The 21144-nt window shown below is 37.2% G+C and overlaps 1 long non-coding RNA gene across 1 annotated transcript in view; it reads left to right on the top strand.

Moving 5' to 3' along the window:
* The window catches only part of LOC137847671 (uncharacterized), a 38148-nt gene that overhangs the window by 13234 nt on the left and 3770 nt on the right, over nucleotides 1–21144 (top strand). Inside the window, exon 3 of the long non-coding RNA XR_011091025.1 lies at nucleotides 4577–5859. This is a non-coding gene — a long non-coding RNA (uncharacterized lncRNA). The remainder of the gene's footprint in view (nucleotides 1–4576; nucleotides 5860–21144) is intronic.

Genomic DNA, 21144 nt, shown 5'->3' with positions numbered 1-21144 from the left:
ATTAGAGAAAGCTGGAAAGGAATTTTACTATTTCTTCTTTTCTCAAGGACAGTTTCAGAATTTTATTTATTTATTTATTTATTTGTATATTTTATTGCTTTAGTTTTGTAGTCTAATAATCAGGTAATAATAATTTTCCTGGATTTCTTGCTAATTTTTTCTGTGCCTTTCCTGTTCTGGAGTACATTTCTTTGAAATAAATTCCTTTGGATTTCTTTCAAATAATATTACCTGTTTGAAAGTTAGGTGTCTTGTATAAATTCATCATCTATATTCCTTCTCTAAGTGGAAAGAAAAGCACTTACCACCTATCTTAGATTTCTACCATAAGGTGGCATGAATCATACCGTAGAGGTAAATCTCTTTCTCCATTCTCATTGTATGAGATTAAACAATTTAAAATTGATGTTTAAATTTAGATGGCTAAAGTTAGGGGTAATAAATCCCACCCTAGAGACTGTTAACAGAAGCTTAAGTTATTCTTCTCTCTTACTTCCAAGTGAGAAAAGATTAGATGTCTTTCTAATTGTTGATGCCATAAAGTTCTTGCAGACAAACACAAAGCAATCAGATATGAGAATAATTTATAAATATTTGTGAAGAATAGAGAAAAAAAAGGAAGCAATGTTTTTTATTCCCTGGAAGATATTAATGGCATTCATATGGAGGAGGAAAATTTGTTACTGATTGTTGGCAATTTACACTAACAGAGGAAGACACTTTATTTTTCATTGGTATTGTTTGGTAGACTGAATCACTTACAAAATTTAGCACACTGGTTTGCTGGATTATGGAAGAGGCAATGTTTTCAAACTGCAGGTTGTAAAATTTATAGTAGCTTAATGTTCAAGTATGTGGTTAGAACTCAGTAGTAGCAAATGTTTTGGAAGTTCAGAGAAATGACTTGCATCAGTGGTATATTTATATTTTTTATAATATTCATACAAACATGCACAGTATTGCTATATAGACAGGAAAAATGTTAACTGAACTCAACTATGCCTATATGGTTTCTTGATATTATTGCTCTTGCCTTAATGCAAAAGACAAGATGTACTTAATACAATAAAACCTATCAAAAAATGAACTTTTGTGTAGTAATTGAATTATCACCTCATTTTTTCTGAAGTTAATTATTGGACAGTAAACCTCATTCATAAGCATACTATTGTATTATTGGTGTTATGCAGCAATTAAAATAAATCAGTCTGTAAGTGAATAGCTTTTGTGATCTCTCAAAAAATATTGTGACTAAACAATGTTCCTTAAAGATATTTGCCATTAATTCCATTGTTATCCAAAAGATGTTCAGAACACACTAATTGACTTCATAATTTTTATTTATGGTCTGTTTTAGGATGATTTTGCATGTATTGGCAAGAGAGCTAAAATGGGGATTAGAAGATTTTTTTATTTTATTTTTTCAAAACTCTGTTTAATACCGGAGCTTATTGGGGATTTTAATTTTAAATTTAAATAGCATTTAAATTTTCCCATACTGAATTATGATACTCTTTCTGAAGTGTACAGTATCCTAGATTCTCATCATAAGAAGTCAATCCCTATATACCTTTTATTGACTTTGCAGAATCAGAGGATGCTTTTAAAAGCTTTGACATAAATGATTATTTGAGGTCACCCTCAAAGACAGTAGTAAATCTAGAAACAACACCTACCTGTTCACAATCTGCTGTTCCTTTCTTTTTTTATACATATTTTTCCTGGTTTCCAGGTTTAGCTTTCTACCTCAAAATTGTAGTGATGACAATTACAAAACACTATCAACATCTTGTGCACTAAATACAGTGCATATTTAAGGGAATCCTGGATGCATATATGGAAGTCCCAGGGATATCCCCAAATCAATGCATTACGTGGTTTTCCTTACCTTCATAGTTCACACATTTTCTTTTTTTCTTTTTCCACAAAACATTAACTGAAAGAATTAATGTCTTACCAATAATGAAAAAAGCAAACATCCATTTGATCATGACTTTGAATCACGACCTTGCTAAGCCAATAAAATAAAAGCATAGTAACCAATAAGTAAACCATATACTTAGGAAGAAAAGAAAGCTTCACAGAGCTACCATGTCTCTTTAGAAAATGGCTGGCAAAGAGCATGAATCAGGCAGAGCGTCAGTAATGAGTTCAGCAGTACAGCCTTTAAGTCCGTCATAAAGCATATGCTTGCCACAGGTTTCCCTGCTTTCTATAGGGAAACAAAACAAAAGAAAACAAAAACATGAGAGAGAGAGAGAAGCTGATTACTTAAGCTTAGCAGATCCACAGAGTGCAATGTGGTTTTTTTGCTTGTAGTTGGAAGAATGCTAGAATCACTTGATCTCTAAAAGTGCTCTCAGTGAGAAGCACATGAGAAGGACATTTCCTAAATGTCTTTACAAGTTTTGTCTGTTTGTGTTACTTCAGATTTATCTGCTATCTTGCTAAAAAGTGACTTCATCTGAGAAAGTTGCAGCAAGTTGCAGCCAAGTGTCAAAGAATGCAAACAATAAGATAGAGAATGTAGAAGTTTAATATTTACTTAGTGTTTTAAAATAGAACATCTATTCCAAAATACGTAGGGTTTAGATGCCACAGAAAAGGCAGAGAGAGCACTGAAAATTGGTGCACTACGCATCTATTCTTGACCTGTAACTTTCCCCCTTCTTGCTTTTCGCTGTTAATGAGTTATCACGTGCAATTATTTTCAATTTAATTTACATATTGTATTACATGTGTTATTTTTTTCTAGAATATCATGGGAAGGAAAGCTAATTGGAGGATGTGTGTAATATGAAACATTTGCAGATTTGTTTCAAGTTACATAGTCTCTTGTGTGTTTCCCATGTCATACTTTCAGAATTTCGAAGCAGGCCCAAAGGGATAACATTAATATGTGTGTCAGGTACATATGGCCACATCTCACAGAGGAGTATTAAGTGGGAGGGCACTGGACACTAGATAGATTTTTACAAACATTTTGTACATCAGTACATCCTGCAAAACAGAAAGGTGAGTAATTATATATGCAGGCATTTCTATGTTTTTCAAAACTCAAAATACAGGCTGGCAGTTTATCTACCTGAGTGCAGGTGCGGATTTTGCTTTGGGCTTTTATTGAAAAACTAGGCCACAATGCCCAAACACTGTTTTCTAAATTAATCTATTTATATTCTAGGAGTAGCCTAGAATAAGGGTAGCCCAAGCCTGCACCACTAACTCCAGGTGGTCCTGCAGGCACTGGTATCTTCAGCATCCCACTGGAAGCTGTGGTTCTAACATACTGCTTGGGAGAGTTAGTTCTTAGAGGAATGGACTTTTAGACGATAAAGTAAGCATGCGCTCAAAAGAAAAACTTAGAGGAGTTTATGACTAATCTGATTCAGCCAGCTGATAGGCCTGTGTCCCAAGATAATCAGCTTGTGATCCCTTCCTGTTGGTAGTAATCATTCAAGTAGCTTAGTTTGAACCTGCTAAAAAACCCTACCTATCATTTGTTCATACTGTCTTCCTCCCACATATTCCTTAAGTTCCAAGGTTTTTTTGCATGAGTCCTCTGCTGTCTCTCACCTACTAGGGAACTGTCTCCTCTCATGTTTCTGTTAAGTAATAGTTAGGCAGCCATGTTGTAAGAGTGCCGATGATAAGGGAAGTGGGAAGCGTGCCTGTGGCTCATGTACTGCTTTGTGCATAGTGCAGCTGTGGCTCCCATAAAAGACTATTTCATGGCCGTATAAAATAGACAGAAAATTCCTGGGTAATCCTAATCCTCATCTCTTCCAGGAACTAGATTATCGTGAGTCTCAGCTGCACATCAGCCACATCCCATCTGGCCAAGATTCAAATTAAATCCATCTGAAACTACTGTCATCTGCATTTAAATTCCCAGAACTCTTTTCTTTTGCCCCCTTCCTGTTTTGTAGCACATTTTCTCCAGGATCTAACCTTTGCGAAAACATTTTGATGTATGGTTCATAACATCAGAAAAACTGGTTTGAGGAGTGATACATCTTCAGCTAATTGAATAATTCACTTCAGGGGCCTTAGAACTATCTGAAGTTTGGTTCTAAGAAGCTTTTTAGTCCAGGGGAGCCATCAGTGTTTTCTAAATATGAAAAGGTAAAAAACACAAATGATAGCAGACAGTCATCTGAGTAATTCTAAAGTGTGCTGGATTAATATGAGAAAGAAACTTGAAATTACTATTACAACTTATGTCAGCCTGTCTTCATCTTTCTGTTAATTTTTTTACAGAAATGACTAGAGTAAACATGAACAGGGCCTTGCTTATACATGTAGAATTTTGTATTGTTATTTCTATAGTGCTTTATATCATAAGTTCTTTTGGAGGCTCTGAAGAGTGCATTGTACTGTTTGCAGCCAGTAAGATGAACAAGCATTGTGTAGTATTCAAAACCGTTCTCGTAATTTTGCGCCTCCTATACGTGCCTGCAAGCACTTTACTAATACACAAACCTGTTTATGCTTAAAAAAGAGTTTCTGAATGTGGAACTAAATTGATATGAAGACTGGGACAAACTCAAAATGACTGGAACCATTCCATCCAACGCAGGTGCAATGTCAGCATAATCCAAGCAAGTTGGGAGTTCAAAAATGCTCAGCAATGTCTTCTGTGAAGTGATTCTGCAGATCCACCTTGTTCATATTAGCACCAGATTGATCCTTGTGGGAAGGGTTGCTGCAACAGGAATGAAAAAATTGTTTACTCCTCCTCATGCAAATGTTCAGATATTTGTTTCTGCTTCTCCTTCATGCATCTGTAGGGTTGTGAGAATTTGGGTGGTCCAGCCCCGTGAGCATGTAGTGAGATTAGAGTCACGGTGCTTGTAAAGCAAACATAGGTGCATAGGTTCAGAAATGTTGATACTGGCAACTGGCAGCAAGGGAACCTTTTAAGGGTGCACGGCTCTAAGGCCTTTGGCAGGAACCATACAGTGGTTACTTGAAGTAGCACCATTTTATTGTCAATACTGCTATCAAAATATGAGTGTTGTTTTTAACTTGATCGCGACTGAATGTCTCCTGAATAGTTTGGTACCCTTAGTATTTCTACAAACACAGCTTCAAGGATCCCAGCCTAAGGTACATTCTTTTGTCTCCCTCTGTAAATGTTTAATTACTGGCTCACAGAATAATGTTCAGTTGACACAAGCATTCGCACATCCTGGAATAGTTCTTGGTGTCTACATTTCCATTACGTTATGGTCACACAGTATTTTATGAATGTTGTATTAGAAGAGATTTAAACATTTTGTATTAAAGCAAAATTCCTGTGAAGCTATATGGTGTCCTCATATTGGTATGCAAAATGCCACAAAATTATCATATTTTGGTGTCTGATAATTAAAATGTAACTTATTAATACTATAAATATATTCACACATGTAGGAAAAATATAAAAAATAAAACCTCAAAATTCATTTTTCTGCTTTAGAGTACTTGGATGTACAGAAAAGATACTCCTGCATTGTAAATTATACCAATTCATGAAAATATTTGTATTACATTTCTCTTAAATATGTAACTCTGAGCTCTGCTGAAGTATATCAGAATTCATCGTGATACGCCAAAGAAAGCATTCATATTTGGATCGTACCAATATAGCAAATCTAACCCAATGTTCAAAACCCAGCAGAACGCATATAAAGTCTTAACACTCCTGCCTGACAGATATTTGTAAATAGTTTGTTTGTATGTGTGATAGCTTGTTCCATTTTAAACATTTTTAGCAGAAAACAACCCAACACTCCAAAGGTGAAAAGAAATGTGGAAGTACTTATCAGTTCATGAATGTGTGGGAAAGATGACATTGCCTCTGGCTCTCTTATTGTTAAAGTAAGTGTTTTTGTAGATTGTAATTTACCCTCCTATAAAAGAAAATGCTTTAGAATGTGTCAACATTTTGGCACCAAGTAATTCTATTTCTATTTAGCAAAACTTAAATATGCATTAAAAATCTAAGTTCAAATGTTTTGCTCAAAGCTACGCTTCACCTTCTGACACAGAATTTTATGTCTCCTGAACAGAAATGCCATAAATTAAACAGAACTGTGTTTTTTTTTTTCACTCTTGGGATTTTATTTATAGAACATTTTTAAATTAACAACTTTACTCTTTCAGCACTTAGTTTGATGTTGCTCTACTGAAATTAATCAATTTTGCTATCAACAACTCACAAAGATTGGATTTAGTCTTAAAATTAGAAAAGAATAAAAATAGTATTTCAGTCCATGCTGAAAGATACACTAAAATCTGTTTTGTCTGATACAGATTTCTAACTTTTGACAATACAGATGATGTTTTAATCTAATTTCCACTGAAACTTAATAACCAGCACATTTCAAACTCTGAGGAAAATCTTGTATTCCCCAAAGTGCAAATTATCAAAGTACTTCATAGCCGTAACTATAGCCTTTTGGTTTTAATAGCCTAAAACGCAAATGACATCCATTGGCTATTTGTTAATTATGTTTTTGAATTGCTTATGACTACACCAGAGGATATCTTCCAGGCTCTGATTTCTATTAATAGATGCCTGCTTTGGACAGTGTAAGAAAAATCCTCTGTTCTATCCAGCCTCATTACGACAGTAAGTCCTCTTTTTTTTAGATTGTCTACTCTCAATAAAGTACCACCAACTGCTACTCTCCCATAACAAATAAGTAATGCCAATGTGGATGTACAAGGTGTTGTCCTCTAAGTTTTGGGAAATCACTTGTGATTTCTCAAGAAATATGGAAGGCTAATTAATTTGAGAGCAGTTGTATTTAGTGCTTTCATAGACTTCAGTGTTCTGTAATCCTTCAGAAATAGGCTAGGTTCAGTTCAAAGGGATATTTATCACAGTTTTTTAAACGTCTTGAGATTAGACTAGAGTGTAGATAACATGAAGTGAGCTTTCTTATTAGGTATGTATTAATTTGTGTTTTGATAATTTGGAAACAATTCAAGTGTAATCAGGATCTGAAACAAAACCTGTAACTGAGAACTTATAATGTTTACGCAATGTTTTGATAACAACTATTGAATTTCGGAAAGTTCTGACAGAAGTTCAGGTCTGCTTTTGTTTTATCTCTTCAGCTTTCCTTAATTAGCTAAAGCAAAAGAAGGAAGACAGGTGTGTAAATTTTCTGCCCAGTTTGAGGACAACTAAGAATACTACAGCTATTCCATATTACAGCCGCTCAAACGCAAGCCCCCACCTCCTTCTACACACGGGGAGGAAGACAAAGAATTAAGTACCTATTTTCCCATGGGTGTTATCAATAGAAAATATACATTTTGAAAATCAAGAAGACAGAAGTGAGAATGACAACAATTTAATTCTGAAAAAGCTGTAGAAAGATCTCTTCAGAAAATGCAACATTGCTGTGCTAAAACTAGGTATCTTTAAAATTACAGTACTTATTCATAAACCATTACAATTTATTTATTAAATTCATTGCTATCTTCTGTTGTGACCAGGAGATAGCCTGTTAATAAGTCTTATCCTGTTTTTCAAAAATGTCCTTGAACAGCATACACGCACAGCAGACACAAACATTTACATGTTGCAACTCGTGGTACAGATAAAAAAAATTCCATAAAAACATATTACGTACATATTGACAAGTTGGATAAGAATGTAAAGACTGATCCAGGAACATGTATCTGCTACCTTTGGCACTGAATAAGCCCGACATTACACCTGCCCTGGCTAGGTGAAAGATTGTCTAGATATGTAAAGGCAGAGCAAACACTAACAATGAAGCTTTCATGGGAGGAACAGAACTATCTGCCCTGTGTGCGTAGGGCAGATAGAAATATCTGCTCAGATGAGCTCTCCAAATGCACAGTGTCAAAGCTAGTTAAACACCTGAAGAAGAACTGGTGAGAAGTCTACTGCTGCAGGTTTTATTAACAGGTTAGACAAGCATATGTCATGAATGTCACTAGTGCAGTCAATTTCTCATCCTCCAAGGTAACGATTACACGCCTTCTCAAAATCTGTTTTCCTTTCTCACCCCTTCCTGCTCCAGTTAATGTTCCTACTATCTTTGTCCACTGAATTTTTTTCTTAGTCATATTTACTTCTCTATGTCTTCTTCAGCAATTGGAAGTCAGTTCTATAAATCTACTGCTTCCTTTCAAGAGAGGAAAAGAGTCAAGAAATCTAGACACACTGAATACACAGGCAAAGGTTTTATTCTCTAGTAGTACATTTAAAACAGCGCTCTTCTCTTAACCTGTGCAACAGGAAGATGTCTTCTCCTATCTTTGCCTTATAGTCTCTGGAATCCAGAGTCTTCATACAGGTATCATTCCTAGCATTCATACGTCTTGTGTTTGAATACCACCCACCTAATTTTACATACTTTACTGATGCCTAAATTAAGAATTTAGCTAGTCTATCTTCTCTTCCAAGCTAATAGAAGGAGGCAGAACCCTCTTTGGAATGATTCAGATCAGATGCTTTCTAGAAGTGCTTAGGTCTCTCCACCAATTTCAGACTGGCTCTGGGAAGTGAAGGCACCTCATCTGAATGGATTCATTCACTTTATTTGAACTGAGGCTTCTGTTCAGTAAAATAAAGGAATTTCCGCAAATAATGGGATTGCAAAACTAAAGGACTCTCAGAGTTAACCTTTAACTTGAGTAGTTAATCCAATGTTTTGAATACTTGGGATAGGGAAGTTCCAAGAGTTTCAATAAGGACAGAAGGAGAAGGTGCTTTGCCAAAGTTAAGATGCAGGGTGTTGGCACTTGGAGCAAGTTCAAGTGGAAGTTCTGGGAGAGACTGTTTTGTTGTTGTCTTTGGATAATTCACTCAGACTAGGTCTGCAGTGTACAACAGATACCTGTAAGGAGAAATGAGGAATACAAGCAGTAAATGTATAGGCATCGAATGGCTATGTTAGAAGTTATGTTTATGCTGGTGGCTTTGTATGCATGGTGGTGGGGAGCAAAAGAGAGACCTGGCATTACTGACCAAGTTGGAGAGAGAGGAAGAAATGAAACAAACTTAACCCTGACAGGGAAAGAGCAGAAAAGAGAGACTGCACCTTGGTCGCAAGAACCCCATGCAGTGCTAGGGGCAGAGTGGCTTGAAAGCTGTGCAGACGAAAAGGATCTGGGGGTGCTGATCGATGCTCACCTGAACATGAGCCAGCAGTGTGCCCAGGTGGCCAAGAAGGCCAACGGCATCCTGGCTTGTATCAGGAATAGTGTAGCCAGCAGGACTAGCCAGCACCTCGAGTACTGTGTTCAGCTCTGGGCCCCTCACTACCAGAAGGACATTGAGTCCCTGGAGTATGTCCAGAGAAGGGCTATGAAGCTGGTGAAGGATCTAGAACACAAGTCCTGTGAAGAGCGGCTGAGGGAATTGGGGTTGTTTAGTCTGGAGAAGAGGAAGCTCAGGGGAGATTTTACTGCTCTCTACAGCTACCTGAAAAGAAGCAGTGGGGAGCTGGGGGTTGGCCTCTTCTCGCAGATAACTAGTGAGGGGATTAGAAGGAATGGTCTCAAGGTGCACCAGGTGAGGTTTAGGTTAGAAATGAGGAGACATTTCTTCTCAGAAAGAGCAGTCAGGCATTGGAACAGGTTGTCCAGGAAAGTGGTGGAGTCTCTGGGGTGTTCAAGGAAAGGTTGGATGCAGTGCTTGGGGACATGGTTTAATGGGTGACATTGGTAGTAGAGTGGTGGTTGGACCAGATGATCTTGAAGGTCTTTTCCAACCTTAATGGTTCTATGATTCTACTGGGAAAGAGTTTCCTCTGTTTCTTTTCCCAAGCCAAAATACCTCTGAGGAAGTGAGGAAGTTCGACAAATGGTTCTCTGAAGACCAATTGGACCCTGGAATTTTTGATAATAATTTGACTTATGTGGTTAATACTCCTTTGTTAATTTACCAGAAACCACCTTTACCAGACATGAAAAATCTAAGTACAGCATTTCTTTTGTGAAATTAAGAAGATAACAAATGACTGACATACAATTACCTACATTGCTTATAACATTTTTGACAAATATATATGTGCACCCTCAGCAAGTTTGCTGATGACACCAAGCTCAGTGGTGCAGTCAATACCAAAGGAAGGGATGCCATCCAAAGGGACTGGGACAGGCTGGAGAAGTGGGCCCATGTGAACTGCATGAGGTTCAACAAGTGCAAGTGCAAAGTGTTGCATCGGGGTCGGGGCAATCTCATACAGAAGTACAGACAGGGAGAAGGCTGCTCACTGTGAGCAACCCTGTGGAGAAGGACTGGAGGGTTCTGGTAGATGAAAGGCTCAACATGAGCCAGCAGTGCGTGCTTGCAGCCCAGAAGGCCAACTGCATCCTGGGCTGCATCAAAAGAGAAGTGACCAGCAGGTTGAAGGGTGGTGATTGTCCCCCTCTGCTCTGTTCTTGCGAGGCTCCGCTTGGAGTAACTGCATCCAGATTTGGGGCCCCCACCACAAGAAAGATACGGACCTGTTAGAGCGAGTCCAGAAGAGTGCTACAAAGATGATCAGAGGGCTGGATCATCTCACCTAAGGGCTGGAGCATCTCACCTATGAAGAAAGGCTGAAAGAGCTGGGGATGTTCAGCCTGGAGAAGAGAAAGCTCTGTGGAGACCTCACTGCAGCCTTTCAATACTTAAAAGGGGTCTTCTAAAATGGTGAAGAAGGACTCTTTACTCAGGTAAATAATGACAGGACAAGGGTCTTAAACTAAAAGAGGACAGATTTAGACTAGACAGGAGGAAATTCTTCACTGTAAGGGTAGTAAGGCACTGCAACAGGTTCCCCAGAGAATCTGTGGATGTCCCATCCCTGTAAGTGTTCAAGGCCAGGCTGGATGGGGCTTTGGCCAACCTGATCTAGTGGGTGGCATCCCTGCCTATTGCAGGGGAGTTGGAGTTAGATGATCTTTAAGGTCCCTTCCAACCTGAGCCATTCTGTGATTCTATTTTAATTTTCTACTACTGTATGACCTTAATCAGACTAACAGTCATAATTAAGAGAGATACAACATGTAACAGATAAAAGTTTCAGTGGTTTGTGGGGACAGGACAAGGGTCAATGGCCACAAGATGGAGCACAGGAAGTTCCAGACCAACATGCAAGAAAAACTTCTTCACAGTGAGGGTGACGGAGCACTGGAACAGGCTGCACGGGGAGGCTGTGGAGTCTCCTTCTCTGGACATATTCAAGGCCCATCTGGACACCTACCTGGGCAACGTGTTCCAGGGAACCTGCTTTGGCAGGGGGGTTGGACCTGATGATCTCTTGAGGTCCCTTCCAGCCCCTACAATTCTGTGATTCTGTGATAAGTAAATAACCCCCCACTTTCCTGAATAATAAATGCAAAACAGATTGTTTCAGATCCCATTTCCTAGGCAAAGTTTTAATGCAAAAGGGCTGATATTTTATTTTCTCTATTTACCCATAGTATCAATGAATTACCAGCATATCTTTTGATTAGTGTATTGTGATGAAACTCTACAGCTATTTTTGCAAAGTTACTGTTTAGAAGAAAAACTAGTTCAAACTCAGAAAATAAATCTTAGGAAAATAAAGCTGTTGATATCAATTTACAGACCCACGAACCAGATTCAAAACAAAGCAAAAAAGTATCTACAACAAACCTAGCATGCAAACCTGACAAGGACTTGCACAGAGGTCACTATATTATCACAGAGATGGTATGATTAACGTAAACATACTGATAATAATTTTTGACCTTTTTTTTTAATGGAAAAAAAAGTCATGGAACTCAGTTGTAGTCCTTTTTTATTAATCAGTTTTAAAAAGCAGCACAAAATAAATATAAATTAGAACTGAAACAATCTCACAACAGAATAATGGAAAAAATAGCCAGCAGAATCTGTTTTATCTCAGCATTGTGTTCTTCCTAATATCTGCAGTCTGACTCCACTGGTAAAAAATAGTTTTGAAATTTGACCTATGTCCAAGTCAAAATGCAGGTGAAGAAATCAAGAGTGTCTTCGGTTGTGCTTAATGCTCAGTGTGATGTTTCCCAGATTAAAAACATGGTTTTTGGGTACATCTGGATAGTACAGAAGAGGAACAGCAACAGCTGCAAAAATTTAAAATGTATTATGAACCATAACTTTTTGTCCTGGATTTCTAAACTTTCTGCCTTTGGCCCTGACCTTTCCTTCCTGTGAATAGTGAATAAACAAAAAACAAACATTGTACTGTAGAACTCTCAGTGAAACATATTTGTTAGTCAGTTATCTTAAATGAATCTTCATTAATCCACAAAAACTACATTATTTACTGAAAGAGTAATTTTATCCAGAAATGCAAGTTATACAAAGTATTCATAGTTTACAGAACAGTTTTAATATGAAGTTATTTTCTAATTTCATTATCCTTACTGGGAAAATCATTATGGTATATAATATTTCAAAGTTAAACTGGTGTATTTACTAAATATCATTTCTTTTCTTTGGGAACAAATGGATAGATTTTATTTTTCCATTGGAAAAAAAAAATAAAATATCAGAAATCTGAGCAATGCAATAGCTGGGTTAAACGTAATATGTGAATGTATGCAAAATGTTCAGATTATGACATGAAAGTCATAGTTTTTACACAGTGCTGCTAAGTTTTCAGGTAATCATATGATTAATAAAACACTTTAATAGGGTCTTCTATATATTTAAAAATGCTAACACTTTAGTGTAAGACACCACAGTAATCTTTCATAAATTGACAAGACCATTTATTTGTATATAGTTGCCAAATGCCAGAGATGTCTACACTTCATCAACCTCTTGACAGCAAGCCAAGGAATGAGCAGAGTGACAAGCACTGCCATATTTGGCATTTACTTATTTAATTTGATAGAACAAGAAAACACCTGTTCTCCTACTGGAACAGCAAAATTGGTACATTAACAGCCTACCCAAATAGAATAGTTGCAAATTAGCAAAGTCCTGGTTGAATCCATGTTCTAGCATATATAAGACTTTTGAAAAAAAAAAAAGTTTTGTATATTATATTTCTGAAGTTTATATTCCCCTTCACACAAAGCATGTTGTGTACAATTTACTTTATAATTTACTTTAATAGTTGTAACTATAATTTAAAATATACCAGGAGTTCTCCCAAAATAAAGAACTAACAGTGCCCATGGATGGACAGTTCTGTTGCATGTGTCAGTATATGTTTATCTGAAGACCAGACGCTGTAGGATTAAATACAAAAAACGTTGTGTGAATCTTAAAAGAATCTTATATGGAGTCCTCTTACTATAGCTCACAATTAGGCTCAAATACTAGAAAAAAAAAAAAAAAATCCAGGGAATTTAAATGTAAGGACCACTCCTCTGTTCTATTTTCAGTTTCTATTAAATACATTTTCTTACCAAAAAAGAACATCTAAATAAACAACTCCAGTAAAAACATTTATCATGTCTGGTGAAACATGAAATATTTCAATCCAGAACTCTGAAACTCCTCTTTAGCTAACTTCTTTTACCTTATTTTTCCATTGCCGAATTGTAAAATCATTTTTCAATAGGGATCTCTTGTAGCAATCTACCTCTCTTTCACGTGGTGATTAAACAAGCTGCTTGACCATAGTGGATCTGGACAACTTTAATGCTGAGTACTCTTTTCAGTGCTTCACTGAACAGCAAATGAGATAAATGCATGCTTACATAATTTGCTAAGTTGGTGGTCTAGCTATGTAAATTAAATATATATATTATATGTGTTTATTTTAATACACTACAAGTCATTAAAGAAATTTTTAAAATGCAGTGGCCTAGAGCACTACTGAATATTATCATCTGGAATCTGATACCGTTCAACCTGCTAAAACACAAACTATGTTATTGGATGAAAGCCAAAATGAAAGACAGAAGTAAAAGAAGATGAGGAATGTAAAACAATACACTTTCAATAGCTTTAGGAGAAGTTATTAGATAGGAATTTGAAATTTCACTTGTAAATCAATCAAGACAATGATAGAACGGAAGTATGTTCTGTTCCAAGATGTGTCTTTGTTACATGAGGTAGCTGGTCATACAAAGAATAATGTGACATTTGTAATTATGGGGTCAACCAGGAGGACAAAAGCAATGCAGAATCAGTTATCACTCCCACCTAAAACAAAAACAAACATCAAACAAACAAAAACACTAAAACCAAAATTATTTTAAAAGATCATACCATACACAGTAAAACTATTGTGTGCTGACAGAATAAAGAGATAACAGGAAACATTCAGCAATACCAAAAGGCAAATCTAGAGATTTTTGCATCTTGATGTTCTAGTTGAGAAGATAACCAGATCTCACAATTAGAGGATACGCAGAGACAGCTGCAGGGAAGTATTTCTACTGCATTTCCTTCCAGCCCATTCTGAAAGATTAAGGAGTGTCTATGATACTAATTCCCTTTGACATAAATGGGCGATGACAATAGGCTGCAATGTGTGGGGGTGATGCTTGCCATATGTTTTTTGACACAGTTGAAGTAGCTATTTTTGAAACTGGATAAAACAGGAGTTTTACAATGTGACATATGGGATAGAAATGAGCTGTAGTTACAGTAGTCCTCCCTCTTGGTCTAGATGAACTGTTTACAGGATGTCTTCAAGATATGAACTGGTTAAATGATCAAAACAGGAGCATATCTGTACAGCTCAAGTTTTATGCACCTTTTATCAAGGGAGAATAAAATCAAAAGTACAGATTCTCTTTTGAACATCCCTATCATCATTTGAGTCAGATTTTGAGCTGCCAATTTAGTTTTCCAGAATTTATAAAGATACCTGATGAGCACGTTTGTATTGCCAATGGTATTGGGCAGTTAAGATAAAAGATCTTTGAACTGTTTTATTACAAAATGACTGGCTTATGGTCCCAGTGGCCCATCTGAAGCAAGATCATCAGACATCATGCTTCCTTTGCTAATTCCCTTATTTTCTTAACCAAGCAGCCACCACCTGCCTCTGAACAGAGATGTTTTCCTAGAACCAAAAGCATTATATGAAGAAATAAAATGCAAACACTGCCTGAAAACATAGCATCTAAGAGTGGCCAGTGCCAGGATTGAGCATGGGGAAGTTCAGAGTAGCAATTCATAAACTGATCTGGGAAGAATTTTTTTCTAATTGCTTATATTCTGACAGAAACATATTCAGATCTTTAAAATTTTATTTTACCTGAAAACTGCTGATGTTTTTACTGGACATTAAAATGTCTAGTCCTTTCTTCACACCTTACTAAGCATATCACATCTGCATCAACAAGTTAATTATGCTGTGTGTCATTACTTTTAAATTTCATTGATTATCCTATTCTATTAGAAAAGTAGACAGTACCTCTCTGTGTTCTCTCTTCCATGGCCTTTTAGCACTTTTGCACCCATCTACCAAGTCCCTTTCTATCTGATCTCTCTAAAGAACCACAGGCTTTTCAGTGTCTTATTTCCCTACCTCTAAGTACTTTTATTCCCCTAAAAATTGAAACCTCTATCTACCACTGTTTTTTTTTGTTGTTTGTTTTGTTTTGTTTTGTTTTTGTGTGTGTGTGTGTGTGTGTGTGTTTTTCTTAAACAGACTAATCAGAACTGTGTCTACGTTATTTAAAATGTAGGTGGGTGGCTGCTTGAATCTTCATAAACATTAAATTTTCTTATGTTTCCCAGGAACCATCCATTCAGGTCACCCTAAAATTATCATAGGAAAAAAAAAAAAAAAAAAGAGTTCAAAAATATTTGTAGGAAGAAAAATGTTTCTAACAAGTGATTCTAACTTACATAAAGATACAGGGCTATATATATATACATGTATATATATATTATTGTAATACTTTGGTGTGATAATCTTCATAGTCCAGTGATAAACTCTTTGAATGGTTTCAGGTGAGTCACTATCTAAGCATTTAAAGACTTTCAGAGCACATATGAAAACACCCCAAGAAAAGAAAAGAACACCCAACCACAGTATTTAGGCATTGTTCAGGAATACAATAAATTATACAGCAACTTGTCCTGCCAACATATCTTAAAAAGCTACACAAAGGACCCACAACTAATATCTGTAATGCAATCTGAAGTTCTAAGATAAAAACTTAAAGCAAGGGAAAAACAAGTACGTTACTACAAACCTTTTTTCAGCTCCCACTGCTTATAAGATTATAATGGATTTGACTGCCATTGCTATTAGTAATTTCCCAGATGAATCTGTGGGTGGAACAAAAATATAGAAATGAAAACTGAAAGGGCATTGTATGTTTAAAATATCCACCTCCACTTACACACAATAAATTTGATTGAAGCTGTCATCTTTCCGTGCCTCAGTTTTCTCCTTTGTGAAACAAGTCAGAAGACTATGCTCTTTCACCACTATTAAACTTCTCCTACTTCTTAGTTTCCTTGTCTTCCTACATTCATATCCTTTTCTGAAGATGAAGAGGGAGAAATCATTACTAAAACTGGTTACTAGGAAATATACTTGGTTCTGTACCATTGGTTATACTCCTAAGGGCCATCACTCCAAAGACCATATGCATGCTTGGACACAAGTCCCATATGCACCCATCCTTGGTGATGCAGTGAAGGTCTGTCTCCCTTGACCAGTCACCTAGAATCTCATCTCTTGATGTCTGTCATACTTCATAATCAAGACAACTACATGCCATACCTCCTGAAGTATTTGAATGTTAATTTTGAAAGGTTATTGATGAGGTACAATAGAAGTAATCTACCTTTCTCATATTCTTAACTTCCTGAAGGTTAAATTTTGAACTCTTTAAACATAACTCATGAACCAACATGAAAAAATGTATAATGAGCAAATACATAATATTTTATGCTGCTGGTATATGGGAGACTTTTAGTTTGTCCTTTTAGAGGAAGGTATAAAGATTTCCATTCAAATAATGGCATTTCTTACTCCAGGCTGTACTACTTCGTTTTAAGTGGCAGAGGTTACCGTGCTGTACTTTGTGAAATATGTTTATGGCATCTACGGGTGAGAACCTGGAGCACAATTCTGCTTTTCTTACCATCTTCAACAGCATCCTAGAATTAATAAGTATCCATCTCCTTGGCATAAGTTTGGCATAAGAGAGGAATGAAAAATTCCTGCAGAGCAAGAATATATAGGACATGTGAATCTCTTTGGCAATGCCTAGTCAGCTTGCCTCTCTTATTAATATGCATGTTTGGACTTCTGCTGGAGAGCAGTAAATCACAAATCTAACTGAATTTGACTTAACTTTTATAAGGTTGACATACAAGACTTGGCAAGTTTAAGCTGTTGCAGTGCTATATAGAAGGAGTCCACTGATTCCAGAAAAATACGATGCAAAGAAAATATAATTGAGATATGACTGGAATCAAGTAACAGAAGAAGGCAGCAACAACAAAAATCTTAAGACTCATACTAGTAGTTACATTCTACAGTCAAGTCATGACAGTTTGGAACTGTTATGAGAGGCGGTAAAATTGTTTGAACAACCATGGTCAAAAAATGGTACAAATAAGTCTACACAAAACTGTCAGCCTCGCTAGGACTAGAAAGGCTGTGAATGCAAAATGACATCCTATTAATTTCTATACCTTCTATTAGTTGTGGATTGTTTAAAATTTTCTTCTTTTCCTGTTTTTGAGAAAACAGTTTTATGATCATCTAGATATTTTTCATCTAAACAGTTGATCAGTATTTAAATCATTTATTTGTCTCATTATTTGTCTGACAATTTTCTTAACAAAGGTAACACAGAAATTAGTAGGAAGATGTGACATGGATAGATCACTTATCTACTTCATGGTGTGGAAAACAGCATTAGCACAAACATATGAAGGAAATGATAAAAATACTTGTCAGAGAAGCAAAAAGATATGTAAATGGCAAAGTAAATTCAAGTGTATCATAGTGACTAAAGATGGTGGGCCTTTGAAATAAAATTTACAGTATCTGAAAGTAACAACGGGTACTACCCAAACGAGAAGTCCTTTATGCTAAGCTATGTGACAATGTCAGCCTGTGGAGCCACGGAGCACCACGCCGAGCCTGTGGCCAGAGGGAAGCCCACCCTGTGCCCTGCCCCAGTTGCCCCCAGGCTGGACTGGGGGCCAGTGGCCTGCCTGAGGAGGAGCCGAGGGCATGCTGGCCAGTGGCAGCCTGAGTGTTGGGCTCCAAGGGGTGAGTGCCGTGCCCAGGCCCTCCCAAGGCAGCCCCAGGGAGCCTCAGCCCTGTGTCCCCTGGCTGTGGCCTGGCCGTCAGTTGGGCCCGGGGACAAGGAGAGGTGCCAGTGGTGCCTGCCCACTCCAAGCTGGCATCGTGTTCTTCTTCACACACTTTTATTTCTTACCTTTTCCTTTTGTTTTTTACCTCTATCGTTTTACCAACCGGTTGCTCAACAGTACCAATAAACGGTGTCATGGTATTTCTTGGAAATGCTTAGTGGTTTTCCATGGGATTAACTGAGGAAACTTCTAAACTAATGTGTTATAATAAGGCATGATTAAAACTGTGTTTTCCAAATACTGAACAAAGTAGGCAAGGTGAAAGAGACAAAAAGGATGACCATAGCATTGGTAGCCTCTGTAGTTGGTAGCATCACTCAGTTTGTACTGAGGGTTTATAGAATGTCAAAGAAAATAAGTTAATGGACTAACCGTGATAATAGAAGAGTAGTTAAAAGAAAAGGGCTGCAAATTAATTGTGCAAAATAGAATGTGGTTAGCTGGCTTGAGTTCCTGGAAATACAGATGTCTTGCCTGGTGGGCAGCTGGCCAACCCACTCCCCTAGGCTTCCTTATGAAGTGGATGCCTACTGCAAAGGACATCCATTTCAGAAGCTAATGAATGGGATTCAAAGATGGGAAAGTTATTTTTATCTTCAAGAAACATGATTAAATAAACAAGAAAAAAATGCCACTTTGAAAATGGAAGACGAGAAACAGAAATCACTTAGGTACACTCCTGAAGGGTAAAACAGTTCCTCATCCCTGCATTCTGGCTATTTCCTGTATATATTGAGAACCATCTCCAGTTGAACGTTTGAGATAACTTGTGGCACTTCATTCTAGAGAGCAAAGAGATGAACTAAAGAAAGAACTGGGTCATGTAAAACGGACTTTGTTCATGCAGAAGTGTCAGGAAGGAAACATCTAAGTGGGTTCATAGCTCAGGAATAAATGAAATTGCAGGATCTCTGGTGAGAGAGAGTGTGTGATGTCCATCCTGAGCTACCTGGTTGTAATCTGCATGTAAACTTTAGAATCAAAATTAGTACTCTGGTCTGGACTGAACAGTTATTGAGCATTCAGGCTGTCCACTTTACATTTCAGCAGACTCAACAGTTCCCTGCAGCTTTGCCTACAATAAACTCGCTTAGAGACTCAGAGACAGAAATGACTAAAACTAGAAACAAAATGAAGAAGGTTTAACGAGGAACATCACTTTGAAGATAAATCAGGCTGGACAAAACAGTCTGTTTGTATTTATATTTACATTTCCAGAATTCTTTCAATATGCTCATAATATGTTCTCTATGGGTCTTGATGGAACTTCCTATAACCACAGCAGTTTAATATAGCAAATGCTATTCCCAGCTTGAGCAATTTCTTCTTCCTAATGCATATACACACCATATACACACTACAGTTTTCAAATGCCAGTCAAAAACAGGAATGAGTCAGGCGTTTAGTACTCTGGATGATATATGATAATTAAAGACCATAATTATAAGAATTTGACATTTAATCTCATTTCGTCACATGGAGACCTTGGCAATGGTTTCTAGAGGCTGTGGGGGTTTGCTGGTCTTGACTGAACTGATATGGCCATGAGAAGAAATTCATTCCCTTAGATACAGAGACAACTAGAACTTTAAAGATAAAAGTGCACCCTAAAACTAGATATGAAAGCTCACAAACTCGGGGCGGGGAGCAAGTGCTGAATCTCCTTCTCCAATTAACAAAAAAGCACAGCATCTTGCAAAAATTTCCATTTCTGGGTGGACATGAGGTATGACCACCACCTTGCTCCTAAGTAAATGCACTGTTAATATAGTATTAAATAGTGAAGTCTGTTGAAGGAGCCACCCAAAATCTCTGGAATGTCAAATACGTTAGAAATACCTAGAATCCTTTTGGAGGTACCCTTGTTTTTGGTCAGTTTTGGTGAGTTAAAACATGGGAGTGCAATGAAGTGTGTGTTAGGGCAACGGAATAGTGAAGACACACAGGAACACATCAAAAGCACAGACAGAACAAGAAAGGCCCCTGAAACAGATTGTTCCCCCGACACATATGGCTGGCAGTAAAAGGGCTTCATTTCTTAGCATCTTAATCACAGGATTTGTCTGGCGGCCTTTCAGAAGTGTTGCTGCAATTACCTTTTCTTGTAAGCTAGGATTAGTATAATACAAATACAGGTAAATTGCCACATGACGATACAGTATTTGTCAGGATTTCATCCAGATTTCTGAGAAAGGCAGCATTACTTAAAAAAACACTCACTTGGATGAACACCTGCCATAATTACAAAGGACACAGTAAACAGCATGGTAGCAGAACACTATTAAAAGTGTGCCTCTACTTGTTACAGAACAGGAAGCAAAAAAGGTGGGAAAGAAAATACAAGAAATGGAGGAAGAAAAAGGACAGATTAGGCCATGTGTTGACCGGGAAAATGTAACATGGAATCACAGTGCAGAAACAGAATTCTTAGATGTTAACAGTGACTGTATCAAGGAACAACTAGGTAGGTAGTATAGAAGAGGGCAAACAACCTTCATTATGGTTCAAGCAGCACAGGGGTCCTGTTTCAGAATTCTAGTGTTGAAGAACTGCATTGCAACAGTGACTATAGCTTGCCCTGAAATTATATCCTTGCCAAAAATTAAAAAAATGCACAAAGGCATGCCCCAAATTCACCAGATCTGTGTTCAACAGAATAAAACACATAACAAGGAAGCCTATCAAAGACCAAGAGGGATAGGAGACCTAAAATAGCCAGGTTCTTGCAGATGGTGATTGCTGAAAAATACAATGTTAGAGAGAGCAAGGAAATGCATACCACCAATCAAGAACGACCCAAGAAAAGCAGAACTGAAGCTGGCACAGCTAGACAGCAGGAATAAGGCAAGTTACTAGAAGTCGTCCTC

This window comes from Anas acuta, chromosome Z, assembly GCF_963932015.1.
Source record: "Anas acuta chromosome Z, bAnaAcu1.1, whole genome shotgun sequence".
In the NCBI taxonomy this organism is placed as follows: domain Eukaryota; kingdom Metazoa; phylum Chordata; class Aves; order Anseriformes; family Anatidae; genus Anas; species Anas acuta.
Note: the sequence above shows the minus strand (reverse complement) of the source record. Positions and strands in the feature narration are given on the sequence as shown.